We start from the raw sequence: 17,888 nt of genomic DNA, 5'->3' as shown, positions 1-17,888 counted from the left end.
TGTACGAAAAGTACAAAGAGCAAATTTGTATTTGAAAAAAAATAATAAATGGTATGAAGCCATTTATATGGATGAAGATGAAGAAGAAATACTAGAAGACACAGGAATACCAACTGGGCAACTTGAAAAAGTGGATGAGTCAAAAGAAGAAGAAATTTATGAACATTTCAGCATACATCCTCTTCATTCTAAAGAAGTTATGGGAAACGCTATTGATCTGTTTCAGATGAAGAAAGCACAAGGAACTCCCTTGAGTGTATGGGAAGAGAGCTTGGAAGCTCGTTGTTTTCCACAGCTGTTTCCTACAGGAGAAGGAAGACGATATGATGAACGTCCAGTACAGATTCCTGCTTCGGAGTATCGGACTACAAGATTATATGCAGAAGATCCTAGATTTCGTCAAAGTATTCCTTATTTGTTCCATCTTTTATTTGAAAGTGACTTGTCAGCACTATCTTATGCAGTAAATCACTTTTTGAAAACTGGAGTACATCTACGTAATGTGACTGCAAAGGATTTTATGAACAAAGTGCAACAGCGAGATGATCATTTGGAATCTCAATTGATCAATTTGATGGCTTGTCAGCGTGGGACTAATGAATATTGGTACCGACGCCATGGAGAATTGAAGTGTATGTTACGGAATTTAGGAACTCCTACATGGTTCCTTACCCTAAGCTGTGCTGAGTACGCTTGGGATGATCTTCTGGATTTTCTTCGAGAGACAAATTCAAATATTGAAAACATCCAATACAAGACAGCAGGAGAATTGTGCTCATTGGATCCGGTTAATGTTTGCAGATATTTCAATCATAGATTTGAGGCTATGATGTCCTTCATCTGTAATAAAAAAAATCCACCTCTTGGAGAAGTTGTGGATTTCTTTTGGAGAAAAGAGTACCAAGCCAGAGGTGCTCCTCATATTCATATGCTGTTGTGGATCAAGGATGCCCCAAAATTTGGAACAGATTCTGATGATGCAGTTTTAAGTTTCATCGAAGGATATGCAACATGTGCTACACCTAAAAGCACAGAAGAGAAAAATTTAAAAGAGCAAGTTTTACGTTTCCAAAGTCATCGGTGTGGAAAATACTGTCGACGAAAGTACAAGAGTAAAGATAAATTCTACACAAAATGTCGATTTGGATTTCCTCGACCTGTTCTTTCAAAAGGAAGAGTAAACAGTTTTATGTCAGCTGTGCGACATACTATTACAAGAAAAATCACCTAAAAATACCTACAATCAAAGAAGAAAAGAAGAGTCAAAATATATAAATGACTACAACCCAGTCATTTTATCCATGTGGAATGCTAACATGGATATACAGTATGTGGCTGACAATTCTATTGCTGTTGCTCACTATGTCACATCTTACATCACTAAATCTGAGAAAACGGAATTGAAGGAAATGTGGGAAGAGATTTCTCACGAGAAAACTGTCAGTAAAAAGCGATACAGTTTCAGTTTAAAGATGTTATCGCATCGAGAAATTGGATCCTACGAATGCTCAGATAGGTTATCATCTGCAAGTCTGTACTCAAAATCCAGAAGAATAATTTGGGCAAGTTTAGGTCTTGCAGGAATGCGAAATCGGGTACTGAAATCTATTCGAGAAATTGAATATTTAGCAGAGTTCGAACCAGAAAGTACAGACATTTTAAGAACAAACATGTTGGACACATATTATCCACAAAGAAGTCATCACCTTGAGAACATGTGTCTCTATGAAGTGCTGCAGAACTTTATTTTTAAACGGAATGCCACAGAAGATATCAACAAAGGAAAATATAAAGTCATTGGTGAGGAAGGATGTTTGGTGAAGCAAACAAAAGGAAGTTTGATCAATCACCGGAAGCTGAGTTGCGACACTCCTGACAAAAAGGAATTTTACTACTTGGCACTTTTGCAGCTGTTTAAACCATGGCGTTCAGAGGACGAACTACTTGGAGAATTCCAGAGTTATGAAGATTCCTTCAATGCTAGCAAAGACAGCATAGAATGCAGTACTTTCACAACTTATGTTCAAATGTTAAATGAAGAAATTGAACAAGAAGCAACAATTGCAGCTGAAGTAGCTAGAGACAGTTCTCAAGACAGTCAAAGTTCTGGGACATTCAGTCAAGATCCTCTAGGACAACCGATCGTCGAAAATCAAGCAGCAATAGCTATGAACGAAGTGGAAACAGCTATGAATCAAGCTCAGGAATATTTAGTAGACTTAACATATTTGGAGGAGCAACTGAATGAAGAACAAAAACAAATTTATGAAGAAGTCAGACAAAAAATTGATCACGGATTACTACATGAAAATAAAGAGTGCTCATGCACATCTTTTGAACCAATCAGAATGTATGTAAGTGGACAAGCAGGAACTGGAAAAAGTTTCTTAAGTAATGTAATTAGAAGCTACCTACAGACGAAAATGGAATCCATTTTGTCTTGTGTTGTTACTGCTCCAACTGGGTTAGCAGCGTATAACATCAAAGGAGTTACCTTACATTGTTTGCTAATGTTACCAGTAGAGCACGAGAACAAAATACAGTACCACAAACTAGCAGGAGAAGCATGCTTGGAAGTTTCAAGAGTATTGAAGAAAATGAAAGTACTCATTATTGATGAAGTTAGCATGGTATCAAACTTAATGCTTGCCTTTGTGCATTTAAGAATGCAGCAAATTCTGAAGACAGACTTTGACGTGTTATTTGGAGGAAAACACGTCATAGTTTTTGGAGATCTTTTGCAACTTACTCCAGTTAAAGGACAACCGGTATTCCATACTCTTACACATGAAGACACGAAAAAGTCGTTAGGAAGTATAGGCAATGTAAATATTTGGACATATTTTGAGTATAAGGAACTCATTACCAATATGAGGCAAGCCAATGATGAGGACTATGCAAGTATTCTTAAAGATATAACAATTGGACTACTCACAGAACATGGCAGAAAAGCATTACAGAGTCGATTTGCTATGTAATTTGTTTCCAACAGAAGAAATAGTTCCAGAGAAAATATACAAGAAAATTGTGGAAAAAAATACTGTAATCTGCTTAATGCCAACACTACATGAATGCTCTGTATTCAATCAAGAACTTTTGAAATTGGAAAATGAAGAGATCATAAAACTGGAAGCTGTGGATAAAATAGAACATGAACGAATAACTATTATATTGACAGGCAAATTGGGTACTAAATTGGATTCTCTGGAGAAAAACATTTCAAAAACAGCTGGTTTGGAAAAGAATCTTTGTGTGTATGAACTGTAGAGTAATTTTAAGACGTAATTTGGATGTAGAGAAAGGTTTAGTGAATGGAGCTATGGGAAGAGTTGTGGGTTTTGTTAATTACCAGAAAAAAGTTGGAATTGAATGTTTAAAAATAAAATTTGATCAGATACAAGAGGTTAAAGACATTTGTCGTTGTTCAGTTCGTTTCTTGCTTGTGAAAGACTTATATGTACGTAGGAAGCAGTTTCCGTTTTCTCTAGCATATGCTGTAACTATTCACAAATCTCAAGGATTAACTGTTGATAGTGCTTTTGTAAACATTGGATCTACTGTGTTTAAAGAAGGTATGGCATATGTTGCTTTGTCACGCGTGAAAAAAAAATATCTGGGTTATTCATGATAGACTTTGATGACTCAAAAGTTAGTGCTAATGCAAACTGTGTAAAGGAGTATAATAGATTAAGAAGAAGCTATGCTCCTCAATTAGGTCAGTATCCTGTGTTTGAAAAACTGCTGTTTGTCGGAAAAGGAGATTTGAGAATATCTGTAATGAGGATGTATAGAAGAGAAAACAAAAAGATAGTGATGTGACTGCAAGCAAAAAGAAAAAGGACAGTGTGGAAGAGGTTGTTGGTTGTCATTTTGAAAATAGCTCTGGTGTCAACTGCTACGCAAATGTAGTGCTGAATGTTGTATTTTATCTTGATTTTTTGCAAGAGCAGATAATACTAAATCATGAAAAAAGATTCTGTTCTTTGCTGAGTCTCCTTTATGAGAAGCTGAGTAATGATAAAACTAAAATAGAAAGTGCTTCTGATGTTAGAAATCTTTTAGATGTATGTTCTGGACGTACACAGTTTACACAAAATGTCCAGCAAGATGCACAGGAATTCTTGATGTATATCCTGATGGTACTAGAAGATGAAGGGGTAGAAGTAGAAAATGTATTTGGTGTCTCTTAAAAATGGGAACATTGTTGTGATAACTGTATGAACACAAGCAATACTAATGTTGATTCTGAAAGGTTCATATATTTACCATTACCAGAGAGTAAAACAGTGACTTTTAGTAAATTAGTTAAAGATGCTAATCACAACATGGAATGTTCTAAATGTAAATCTGAAATGTTGTCAACGTTATTTTTAAAGAAATATGGACAGCATTTAATTTTAATGGTACAACGTTGTAGAGCTGATGGAACAAAATTGGAAACTTTACTAAAGAAGTTTGTTGGCAACCAAGTATCTATATCTGGAAAAACTTTTGTAGCAGTTGCAATAATTTTTCATGATGGTCCTTCTATAACTTCTGGTCATTACACAGTTTATCTTAAATGTGAAAAAGGATGGACACTGTGTAATGATTCTCAATTGATTTTCAAGCAACGTTTGCCTTATGATTTACCCAATTCTTACCTAATTTTTCTGAAACCCAAATTTTAAATACTAACATCATCATCGGAAGAAAGCATTATTAAAATTTAAAAGGCTTAAAATTGGATATTTCGCTCAAAACAGATTTTAAATTTACCATTTGGCGTTAAGGAATGGTAAAACAAACATTTGTGGACTTCTTTGACAGATATTATTTTGGAAAATGTTTTTTTGTAACAAGGTTTACAGACGTAATTTCTTGAAAATTGTTATTGTTCTTAAAAGGTATTTTTTACATTTCTATTAAGGTATGTTTTAGTGAGGATACATTTGGGGCTTTTTTAAACAATCTTTCAGATTGTTTTTTTTTTTGCCCGCTGTTAAATGATGAATACAATTGATTTCACTATTTTCAGTGAAAATCAAAACATTCTGAAAACCGCAAAAAAGGGCAAAAAATTGTTTTGCTAAATATGAAAAAACATGTACTGTTTAATAAAGTGTATTATTGAATATTAATACTTGTTTTCTTTTTTTCAGAACTAGAAAGAAAATTTAGAAGATGTAATTCAGTTATCTTTGCAATTAAATAAAAACATTTAATTCTAAATTATTTATTTTGATGGTCAGGTAAGTTTAACATATCTGTATGTGTCACTGGTTTCGTTTCATGCTTCCTTTTCTTCACCTCTCCTTACTCTACTTTTCTCATTTCTCTTCTCACTCTCTGTTCCTGCTTTACTACTCTTTTGTAACTCCCTCACTCCTTCTCTACTACTCCCCTACCTTTACTACCTCCATCACTAATTTTTCATCCATGTTTCTTTTTCTGTATGCATATGTCTTAGTCTTTTTAACTACCTTACTCCTTCTCAGTTGTTTGCTCTCTGTGTCTGTATCTGTCACTCTTGGTTTGTCTGTTTTACCCTTAATTTCCTTAACATCTCGGGGGCACATTTACAAGCCACCTGCGCCACCACTACGTCAATTTTCTTGACGAACTAGTGGCGCAGGGTGCTTTTCCATATTTACAAGGAGAGGATAAGCCTCTTTGTGTGTCTTTTCCTCTCCTTGTAAATACAGGCAACTCTAATGCAGCACTAAAATGAGCCATTATCTTTTTTGGGTACCTATACATAAATACTGATGCAGAGTTTAAAGTTTAATAGGAAGACTCTCTTCCCTTCATCTGTGAAATGTACACCATCTCTTTTTTAATTACTTTGCCACTCCCCTCTCTTTCTCAGGGAGTCCCTGAAGGTTTACTAAAGGTGAAAAAAATGATTTTTTTTTTAAATTAAAAACCCCATTGGGTGCGCGCTGAGTGCGAGCACCCTAAAAAAAAAAATAGAAATAGATTCTAAAAAACAAGTTTTTGTGTTTTGATTTTAGGTGGCTCTAAAAAGAGCCCTTGAGTTAATGTAGGGACAGAGCAAGAGAAAAACGAAAAGAAAAAAAAAGAAAATTATGGCCTTTCGCAAGGATGCTCCTCAAATTTTCTTTGAATGAGATCAATACTGCTCTCACCCAAAGAAATAAGAAGACCACAATCCATGCAGTGTGTACTCATCCTCCCAAAACAAGGACGAATATCCAAAGGTGTGGAAGAAGGTGAAGACACCACTGCAGAAGAAGTGCTCGCTTGAGCTGCCGAAGATGTGCTCGGCTGAGCTGCTGCAGATGTCGTCGGCTGAGCAGGTGGAGGGTTTGCTCCAGAAGCTCGACGAAACGTCACTGGATGCATTGCCTCAACGTGCCTCGTCATAGTATGAATACTAAAAGAGTACTTCTTGTTAGCATTCCCACGTGACAAGACGCGCTGACACAGTTTGCAGGTGACCTTTGGTGCATTCACCTTCTTTTGTCCCTCTGGAAAAGTGAAAAACTGCCATATGAAGGAGTCTTTCTGCTTCCTCTGCCTCTGTCTCTCAAGAGTGTCCTGTTCACTCTCAGAAGATGGCTGCTGCTCTGCCATTGTATCTCAAAAACAGATTAGCTCCTTCTCCTAGGGAATCAGAACTAACAATGAGGGGGGTGGGTGTGATTTTGGAAGAATCTGGAACTAAAAGTACTTTGCACCAATAAAAAGTGATGTTTCTTGATCACATGACTTGCCATGAGGGTATTGGGTTTGGTGTTGAAACAATCTGAAACTGAAAGTAATGAAAACCAATTAAAAGTGTTGTTTCATTATTCACATAACCCGAGGTGCGCGCACTGAGCAAGCTCCGAGCGCGCACGGTGCAATTACGCATGCGTGAACGCGTATGCGCTTGCGTACTATGCGCGTACGTAACGCGCATACGCAGCACGCGCGTATGCGTGAACGTCAGCGCGTACTCTACGCGTATACGGAAGTGTACCGCGTGGAGCACGTACGACGCACGTAAGCATGCATACGTACGCATGCGTACTGGGTGCGCGCTCCGAGCGCGCACTAAAACGTATGTATGCGTACGTAAATAACGTACGCCGGAATTCATGAAAAACGTACGCAAACGTACTAGGTGCGCGCTCTGAGCGCGCACCCTAAGAATTTATATATATAAAAAAAAAAAAGTGGACATAACTTAATAGAAGATATTAACTATGCTGTTCAACTTTATCTTAATTAAAACTTTTAAAAAAAATGAGCCACACCAAATTAAAGGATACAGATAATATATAAATGTATACATAGGGAAATTTTTGAAAAATAAATATTTAAAAAATATAATTAAAAAATACAAAAATTAGCATTTAACCCCTTCCATGCTCATGACGGAACGGTTCCGTCACGAGCATCGGTTGAGCTGTGCTCATGACGGAACCGTTCTGTCATGGCCCCGCCCGCGCTCGAACCCTTCAGCACCGCGGAGGAATCCGCGCAGCGCTGAAGGGGTTAAAAAACCTTTGAAATTCAATGAAAAAGCCATAGGTTTCACACACGTTATAGTTAGCTGATCATTTCGCTCGTAAAAAACCAATGAAATTCCCCCGTTATAGTTAGTTCAGTTAACTATAACTCGCGCGCCCGCAATCCACTGCTGATGACGTCACATATAACATCACTCATGACATGGTCAGTGACATCACTCATGACATCACTCATGACATCTCAAATGATATCACTGATGACATCACTGATGACATCATCCTTGTGATAGAGTAGCACATCTTCTCACACTCTAATATAACCTTTGATACACCGACTACAAATTTAAGAGTTCCATTCTCAAAACCATACATACTGCAATACCAATAACTACATACCCAATTATTAACTCTTAGGTCTACATACACCTCCACTCATTCACCTGTACAGTCACTCATACTTACAGTCACTCCATACAAAACTATCATATGCATTTATACACCTATATAGACACTCACACACCACCAATCATCCATAGAGGTACTCTCACACCTAGTCAGTCATGCAAATAATCACACTCCCATTTACTCACCTATGCAGTGAAACACACTCAAGTTCACTTACTCATAAAATTACTATCACATTCTTACACAATCATTGATACAAGCACACTCTCATCCATACAGTCACTTTCACAATCACACACTCTCATATCTACTCACTTATATACTCTTACACGCACATATACTGCCTTTCACATATGTAGTAAGTTACAAATGTACTACTGAGATATACATTCAATCCCTAACACACCCAAACAAACACTCACTCAACCATACAGTCCATCACAGATGCAGTCTTAAAACCATGCACCCATAGAATCACCCACTCACACATCTATGCATAGAGTGACACACACCCTACCCACACAAACACTCATGAACCCATACAGATACTTAGACAACCAATCAATTACCCATATAGAGACTCACATAGCTGTTCTCAAAACCATGCAGCCACTTATACACCAACATACATACACATACACACATTTACACAGTTTAGTCACTAGTCTGCAGTAAGATACATTTAATGACTAACTTAAAGAATCATGTTATGCACCACAGAAAATCATCCATTTACACACTTGTACACCCACTCATTCTTAAACAGGCCTTTCCCTATATATATTAAACATATTGAAATTTTTCAAAAACACATACTCACTGGATGATGTCATCAGTGATGTCATCAGTGATGTCGTGAGTGATGTCACTGACCATGTCATGAGTGATGTAATATGTGACGTCATCAGCAGTGGATTGCGGGCGCGCGAGTTATAGTTAGCTGAACTAACTATAACGGGGGAATTTCATTGTTTTTTTACGAGCGAAATGTCCAGCTAACTATAACGTGTGTGAAACCTCTGGTTTTTTCATTGAATTTGCAAGGTTTTTTAAATGCTAATTCCTAACTATAACGTGTGTGAAACCTATGGTTTTTTCAGTGAATATATATATATATATATATATATATATATATATATAATCTACTGGCGGTATATTACAAATCTAAACATATAGATATATGGTCCAGTAGAATCCGAAACGCGTCAGCCATGTTATGGCATTCATCTGTGTAACCTTGATGCGATCAATAAACTAAAGTGGAGGGAATCCAGCTGTGTTACTGTAAAGTCATTGGGCGTGAAAGGACGTGTGAGTATGTATATATGTGTATAATACACACAATACTCAGTTAGGCTTAAAGTGCCACAAAAATTATTCAGAAAGAAAGTGTGAAACCCTGGTTTAAGAATGTTATTTATTTATGTTGTGCTCTTAGGTGTTGTTGCTTATTGATATAAATATTGTGAGAAATGCAAAAACAACAGTTGATGGACAGAATGCAGAAGAATGTCATACATTCACCCCAGTACAGAGATCTGGGCCTAAATCCATAATTTTTTTGCTCGCCATTCCAGTTTGAACCCAGCCATATGCAAATCAGTCTTGACCCTGTGCCTCATGAGAACAGTCCAGCCCGAACTGCCAAGCCAAGTCCTCCCTGGACTGGAACCAAGCATCCTAGGACCGGTTTCGGAGTTTCACCCCTCTTCAGCCAGGATAGCTTGATCCCAGTGGCATGGAGAGCACAGGACTCACGTCTGAGCATACCCTGTCAGATGCTCCACAAGACTTACCTCTGCTTGTGCAGCGATTCCGCAGAGACGACAAGAGCGCCCGTCCCTGTACCCACCTGACCCTCGTGGACAGTAGAACCCAGCAGGGATGAGATGGACGCAGGGAAAGGAGCCTGAACAACAGCGGTAGGTAGGCGCCCAGGGTATCTCGGAGTGGCCTATAAACAGGAAGACTAAGGTCAGTGAAGAACCCCAACACACCGTAGACACACACACAGATATATTTCCTGTCCTAGACTCAGGGAACTCACCGTTACCGCGGTGACGAAGGTCGTTACACGGCAGTTGCTCAGGTGAGGTGTTTAGGACAGGATATGCAGCAAATCAAAATCAGTGCTCTCGCACAATGGTCAATGGAAAGTAAACGTAACTTCTCAATAACACCCCTGGAAGACGAATGCAAGGTTAAACGCTGCTCCAATGTAGAGAAAACAAAACATCAAGGCGCTTCTGCGCGGAAAGGCAAAAGGTCATAATTGGCGAAATCAGCAAGGGCAATTCAGAACTGGCGCTGTGCGCTGGAAGGCAAAATCATCAATGGCAAAATCATCTAAGGTAAATCAGAACTGGCGCTGTGCGCTGGCAAAATCATCAAGGGCAAAATCATCTAAGGTAAATCAGAACTGGCGCTGTGCGCTGGCAAAATCATCAAGGGCAAAATCATCCAGGGTAAATCAGAACTGGCGCTGTAAGCTGGCAAAATCATCAATGGCTAACAAAGAGGAGAACCCCTTCAATGGACCGGAGAGTCAGGGGAGGGGCAAGGGTTGGGGAACCTGAGATACCTTGAATGGTTTCCGGAGAGAGGACGAAGGTAGTAGCAGGTTTCCCGCGGCGAGGGAAAGCGTTCGCTTTTCCGCTGGTCAGCTTCGGGACGCTGTCTCGCGCTCGAGGAATCCAAAGGAATACGAAGCGCCGAGCCGGCGGGAAACGCGGTGTTTAAGCGTTTCCCCCGGAAGCGCTTCCCTGACCCTTGCGCTAAACGAACGACTAGACCGGTCCTCGACTTCCACCCGGAAGTGAGTATTCCGGGTCGTATCTGTGTGTGCGTCGAAGTGGCGAGGAACGGCAAGCGCCGTAACGTGACAGTACCCCCCCTCAAAACAGGTCCCCTCCATCCCCAGGGGCTCAAAAAGGGACAGCAGGGCGAGGGCAGAAAGGATGACTGAGATGAAACGCACGGACCAGAGCAGGAACATGGCGAACATGGGACAAAGGCTCCCAGGACCGCTCATCCGGGCCGTACCCTTTCCAATCGACCAGGTAGAACAACTTTCCCTTGGTGCGACGAGAACGCAGGATGGCCCGGACCTCATACTCAACATGGTCCTCCACCACCACCGGAGAAGGAGGAGAGGGAGCCCCGCCACCAGGACGGACCGCCTGCAGAAGAGAGACATGGAAGACGGGGTGGATCTTCATGTGCGGAGGGAGCGTGAGTCTCATAGCCACAGGATTGACCACCTTTTCAATGACAAATGGACCCACATACCGGGGTAACAGTTTCTTGGGACCATGCACGTTGAGATGTCTTATAGACAACCACACTCGGTCACCCAAGCGGTAATCGGGTTCTTTCTGCCTATGGGCGTCAGCATGCGCCTTGTAGGTGTCCTTCGCCTTGGCCAACTCAAACCGAGCTTGCTGCCAGATAGTGCGCAAGGAATCATGATAAGAACGTACTGACGGCAGGCAGCAGTTCCGGGGTCCTTCCAAGGCAGAGGTGCGGGGGTGACTGCCTTGGAGACAAAAGAAGGGAGACATGCCGATGGCCGAATGCTTACTGTTGTTGTAGGCGTACTCAGCCATCCAGAGAACCTCGAACCAGTTTTTGTCGACCATAAGCAGCAGGCAACGGAGGTACTGTTCCATGGTGTGGTTAGTTCTTTCCGCCTGACCGTCCGTCTGTGGGTGGTACGCTGTGGACAAGCGTACGTCCATCTCGAGAATACTGCACACCTCTTTCCAAAAGCGGGACACGAATTGCGATCCCCGGTCTGTTATGACCACCGATGGGATGCCATGAAGGCGGACCACCTCTTGCACAAAGATCCCGGCCAGGGTCGCAGCCGTGGGCACCTTCAACAAAGGTACGAAATGCGCCATTTTGGAGAGGTGGTCGACGATGGTGAGAATCGTGGTGTTCCCTGTCTTAGTGATAGGGAGTTCTACCACAAAATCCATGGAGACGGTGTGCCAAGGATACGGTGGTACAGGAATGGGACGCAGAAGGCCCACCGGAGGTTCAGATGTGTTCTTACTCAAGAGACAGATGGTACAGCTCCTTACATGTTGTCTTGTGTCGGCAACCATGGTCGGCCACCAGAATTGTCTTTGCAGGAGCTCTAGTGTCTTATGGAAACCGGGATGGCTGGACAAAACGTGATCGTGACACAGGCGGACCGCTTCCTGCTGACTGGGCACCCCAGGTAGATACAGCCGCTCTCCATGAAACAGCAAGCCATCCGCGTAGGACACTTCTTTGCGTCCTTCTGCCATACCCTCCAGGTCGACTTGCTTCGTGTCCTTCCGTGCTTGTGATAAGAAGCCTGAAGAAGTCACAACACCCTGGAAGTGTTTCTCGGCAATGATAGGAAGAGGCTCGGTGTTCTCGGCCTCCTCGTCAGTTACCTCCAACCGCGAGAGGGCATCGGCTTTGGCGTTTTCTCTCCCTGGACGAAACGTGATCACGAAATCGTAGTCTTTGAAGAAAAGGGTCCATCGGAGTTGTCGGGCGGTGAGGGCACGTGCTGACCGGAGAAACTGAAGGTTCCTGTGATCCGTGTAGATGGTAACGGTGTGTTTGGCGTCTTTCAGGAAGTGGCGCCATTCCTCAAAAGCGGTCTTGATGGCAAGGAGTTCCCTGTCCGACACCGAATAGTTGCGTTCTGCTGGTTGGAGTTTCTTGGAATAGAATGCCACCGGATGCAGTAGACCTGTGCGGGTGCTCCGTTGAGACAGCACGCACCCAATGGCATCCTTAGAGGCATCCGCCTCCACTACGAAGGGCTGCTCGGTGTCTGGGTGCATCAGAACCGGGGCAACGGTGAAACGCCTCTTCAGTTCTTGGAAGGCGTCGTCCGCCTTCTGATCCCAACAGAAGCGCACTCCTTTACGCAACAACCGGGTAATCGGGGCTACCATCTCGGAGAAGCCCGTAATGAATCGGCGGTAGTAATTGGAAAAACCCAGGAACCGTTGTACCCCTTTAACGGACTCCGGGGGGGGCCAAGACAGGATGGCTTCCACCTTCTTGTTGTCCATTTGGATGCCCGCTGGAGTGATGACATGCCCCAGGAACTCGACAGTGGTGACGTGAAAGACGCTCTTTTCCAGCTTTACGTACAGACGATGTCTACTCAGCTGCTGAAGGACAGAACGCACGTGCTGCACGTGTTCTGCGATGGTCTGCGAATAGATCAAGATATCGTCTATGTAGACAATGCAAAAGACGTCAATGAAATCCCGTAACACCTCGTCGATAAAGTACTGGAACGCCGCGGGGGCGTTACAGAGTCCGAAAGGCATGACTTGGTATTCGAATAAACCGAATTTTGTTCGGAAAGCAGTCTTCCATTCGTCGCCTTTTCGGACTCTGACTAGATGGTATGCACCCCGCAGGTCGAGCTTTGTATACACTGAGGCGTCTTTTACCTGTTCCAGGAGATTAGTAATCAAAGGCAGCGGGTAACGGTTTTTCACGGTGATGTTGTTCATCGCTCGGAAGTCAATGCATGTCCTCAGATCGCCCTCCTTCTTAGCTACGAAAAACAGAGGAGAGGAGACTGGAGACCTGGAATGACGAACGAATCCGTTGTCCAAATACTCGTCCAAGTAGGAGCGAAGGTGGACGTTCTCCTTCTCCGTAAGAGAATATATCCTGCTGCAGGGCAACGTGGAACCGGGAATCAGGTCTATCCGGCAATCGAATGAGCGATGCGGTGGCAAGGTGTTGGCTCCTTTTTTGTCGAACACGTCGGCTAGGTCCAGGTATTCCTTGGGCACAGCTGCTTCGGAAACCAACCCCATTCCCTGTAAAGGCAGCGATCTCGCTTGTATGGAGCGTTTCCCGAGGAGGTGGTCTTTGGTATAACAGGAGTCACAACAATGCTCCGAGTCCAAGTGGATGATTCTGGACACCCAATCGACGCGAGGATTGTGCTTTACCAACCACGGCAACCCCAATATCACCTTGAATTGAGGAGCATCGATGACGTCAAAGCTGATGACTTCGGCGTGCTGATTGATAAAGGACATAGTCATGTTCTCGGTGTGGTGCCTGATAGGGCCGGATGTTAGGTCCGTTCCATCCACTGCCTTGACGGTCTCGGGTTGGGCCTTTGATACTGTGGTGATGCCTAAGGCACGTGAGAATGCGGTGTCTATGAAACAGCCTGTAGCACCGGAGTCCAACATAGCCGTTACTTGCCAGGTTCTGCCTTCCTGGTTTTGTAAGGAAACATCCATCCCTATATGGTGAGTACCGTCGAATACAGCAGGGATCGCGGCATTGCCATACGAAGAACCCAGAGGACGGATCCCCTTATCTACTGGGTTGTCTCGTTTCCGGCCTTCTCCGTTTTGGTGATGGGCAACGCGAACGGCCTCCTGCTCCGGGGTTTCGTGGGCTTCACCGGGCATTCCCTGACGAAGTGTCCGCTTTTACCGCAGTACAGGCATTGATTCTGTTTCCTCCGTCGTTCCCTTTCCTGACTCGACAAAGGACCTCTTATGCCCCCGATTTGCATAGGTTCAGTTGCTTCGCTTTGGGGACCGAGCTCTTCCTTGGTCTTCCGGGTCTCCTTCTCCCCCATGGACAGGAAGCAGTTGTCGCTGCTTCGTCCTTTATCTGTCCTTCTTTCCTGCAAACGAAAGTTCATCTTCACCACCAGATCGATGAAGGGGCCGATTTCCTCGGGTGGGTTGGGGAACTGTGAAATGAGGTCCTTTAGTTCGTCTCGCAATCCCCGATAAAACACTGACACCTTTTTGTCCTCAGGCCACTGGGACTCAATCACCAGTCTACTAAATGTGGTTATGTAGTGAAGGAGGTCTTGGTTGCCTTGCTTGAGGCTGAGCAGCGCGTTATCAGCGGCTTGCACAAAGGTGTGCCGAGCGAACATACGTCGCATAGCTTCCTTAAAGGTCGGCAGGTGGTGCAGCATGGGGTCGTCGTGTTCAACCAACGCTATCGACCACTGAGCGGCGTCTCCGCCCATGTATGACAGGATGTAGGCTACTTTTGATGCATCGTCAGGAAAAGCAGTATTCCTGGCCATAAAATGCAGGTGGCATTGATGTATGAAGATGCCGTACTTGGTACTGTCGCCATAGAACCGTTCCGGTGGTGCCAGCTGTACGGGATGAGGAGCGATAACTTGGACTGCAGGGTTCGGGTTGCTGGCAGCGGAGGGCCCCCCAAACGTAAACGTCGGCTGTCGTAATATTCCTTCCTGTATGCCCCTGTGGCTCGGGGTGGGTCCCCAAGGGTTGGCGACCTCCGTTGACATCTGGCCCTGTAGGGTAGTTATGTCGTGACGTAAGCTGAGGTTTTCTGCCTGTATGGCAGTTAGCATGGAGGCAATGTCTTGCAAGGTGACCTCTGGGTCGCCCATGTCGTCTAGGCAGAATGGTAAACGTGGGCTTCGTATTCTGTCAGATGCTCCACAAGACTTACCTCTGCTTGTGCAGCGATTCCGCAGAGACGACAAGAGCGCCCGTCCCTGTACCCACCTGACCCTCGTGGACAGTAGAACCCAGCAGGGATGAGATGGACGCAGGGAAAGGAGCCTGAACAACAGCGGTAGGTAGGCGCGCAGGGTATCTCGGAGTGGCCTATAAACAGGGAGACTAAGGTCAGTGAAGAACCCCAACACACCGTAGACACACACACAGATATATTTCCTGTCCTAGACTCAGGGAACTCACCGTTACCGCGGTGACGAAGGTCGTTACACGGCAGTTGCTCAGGTGAGGTGTTTAGGACAGGATATGCAGCAAATCAAAATCAGTGCTCTCGCACAATGGTCAATGGAAAGTAAACGTAACTTCTCAATAACACCCCTGGAAGACGAATGCAAGGTTAAACGCTGCTCCAATGTAGAGAAAACAAAACATCAAGGCGCTTCTGCGCGGAAAGGCAAAAGGTCATAATTGGCGAAATCAGCAAGGGCAATTCAGAACTGGCGCTGTGCGCTGGAAGGCAAAATCATCAATGGCAAAATCATCTAAGGTAAATCAGAACTGGCGCTGTGCGCTGGCAAAATCATCAAGGGCAAAATCATCTAGGGTAAATCAGAACTGGCGCTGTGCGCTGGCAAAATCATCAAGAGCAAAATCATCTAAGGTAAATCAGAACTGGCGCTGTGCGCTGGCAAAATCATCAAGGGCAAAATCATCCAGGGTAAATCAGAACTGGCGCTGTACGCTGGCAAAATCATCAATGGCTAACAAAGAGGAGAACCCCTTCAATGGACCGGAGAGTCAGGGGAGGGGCAAGGGTTGGGGAACCTGAGATACCTTGAATGGTTTCCGGAGAGAGGACGAAGGTAGTAGCAGGTTTCCCGCGGCGAGGGAAAGCGTTCGCTTTTCCGCTGGTCAGCTTCGGGACGCTGTCTCGCGCTCGAGGAATCCAAAGGAATACGAAGCGCCGAGCCGGCGGGAAACGCGGTGTTTAAGCGTTTCCCCCGGAAGCGCTTCCCTGACCCTTGCGCTAAACGAACGACTAGACCGGTCCTCGACTTCCACCCGGAAGTGAGTATTCCGGGTCGTATCTGTGTGTGCGTCGAAGTGGCGAGGAACGGCAAGCGCCGTAACGTGACATACCCGTCCCACTCAGGGTGACAAATGCAAAAACAACAATTGATGGACAGAATGCAGAACAATGTCATACGTTCACCCCAGTACAGAGATCTGGGCCTAAATCCATCATTTTTTTGCTCACCATGTTTGACCCCAGCCATATGCAAATCAGTCTTGACCCTGTGACTCATGGGAACAGTCCAGCCCGAACTGCCAAGCCTGGTCCTCCCTGGACTGGAACCAAGCATCCTAGGACAGGTTTCGGGATTTCCTGTGAGGTCATGTGCATTGCATTTGGTGAGCCGTCAAGCGGGGGCCAAGAAAAAGGGGTGGGCAAAAATGTGTGTTTCCCATGTTAATGCCCATAGTAATTTTAGACACGACTACAGCCTGAAACGCTGAACAAAATGACAGCAAATTTGGCAAAGATGTGGCTGTTGGTCCAGAAAGCGACCTTTTTGTAATTTGGTGTAAATCTGTTCAGTAGTTTTGGAGATATTGAAGGAATTTCTAATTTGCATATATAGGAACGCGAAGGCTCCGTGAACCCTTCCAATCTTGTGCTGAGATCTGATTGGCTTCCACCAGGAAGTGTTGGCAGCCATCTGAAGGCGAGTCCCAGAAACAAATGTTGAAAATAGGGTAGGGTAGGCATACCCTGACCCCTTAGCTCTGGTCATGGGAGTCCCATAGGGACCCCGACAGGGCCCAAAAATGTTAGTTGCGAAAATGCGACGGAGCCATGAATCCGTGGCAAAAACAAACAAAAAGCGCGGTCTCTCGCCCCTATTTTAGATACAGCCATGGGTCATGTCCTGGGGCTTTTTTCTTTAAAAAAAGGAGTGGGGCCAACAAGGTCCCCCTTGTGAGGCTCATTGAGCCCCAGGGACCACCACCTCCCTGGGCCTAAATAACACCCTGCAGTAACAGCGGGATTGCTCAGGCTTCATCGGAGTACCCGCCCCCTTTTTTGAACCCCTCTGCAAAGGGACCTCCTGGCCCAGTACTGGTAGGGAGATTAAGTCATGTTGGCTGCTGAGGGTCGTTAGGGGCCAAGAAACCCTATTGTTGTCACAGGTAAGTTCCCTACAGCAGGATGGCTCGGACTTTGTCGGAGGCCCTGCCCCCTTTCTCAACCACTTGCAAACAGGCCTCCTGGCGCAGTACTCATTGGGGGATGAAGTCCCCTTGGTTTCTGAGGGTTATTGGGGGCCAAGAACCTCTATTGTTGCCACAAGTAAGTCCCCCACAGCGGGACTGCTTGGACCTCGTAGGAGGCCCGCTCCATTTCTCAACCACTCTGCAAAGGGGCCTCCTGGTGAACTACTGGCTGGGGGATGAAGTCCCCTTGACCGCTGAGGATCGTTGGGGGCCAAGAACCCCTTTTGTTGCATCAAATAAGTCCCCCACAGTGGGATTGCTCAGACCT

The 17,888-nt window shown here is 44.5% G+C and overlaps 1 protein-coding gene across 4 annotated transcripts in view; it reads left to right on the top strand.

Annotated features, from left to right (window-relative positions):
• The window catches only part of TCAIM (T cell activation inhibitor, mitochondrial), a 448,473-nt gene that overhangs the window by 316,973 nt on the left and 113,612 nt on the right, over positions 1 to 17,888 (top strand). The window lies entirely within an intron of this gene.

The sequence above is a fragment of the Triturus cristatus genome, chromosome 10 (assembly GCF_964204655.1).
Source record: "Triturus cristatus chromosome 10, aTriCri1.1, whole genome shotgun sequence".
Taxonomy (NCBI): Eukaryota; Metazoa; Chordata; class Amphibia; order Caudata; family Salamandridae; genus Triturus; species Triturus cristatus.
Note: the sequence above shows the minus strand (reverse complement) of the source record. Positions and strands in the feature narration are given on the sequence as shown.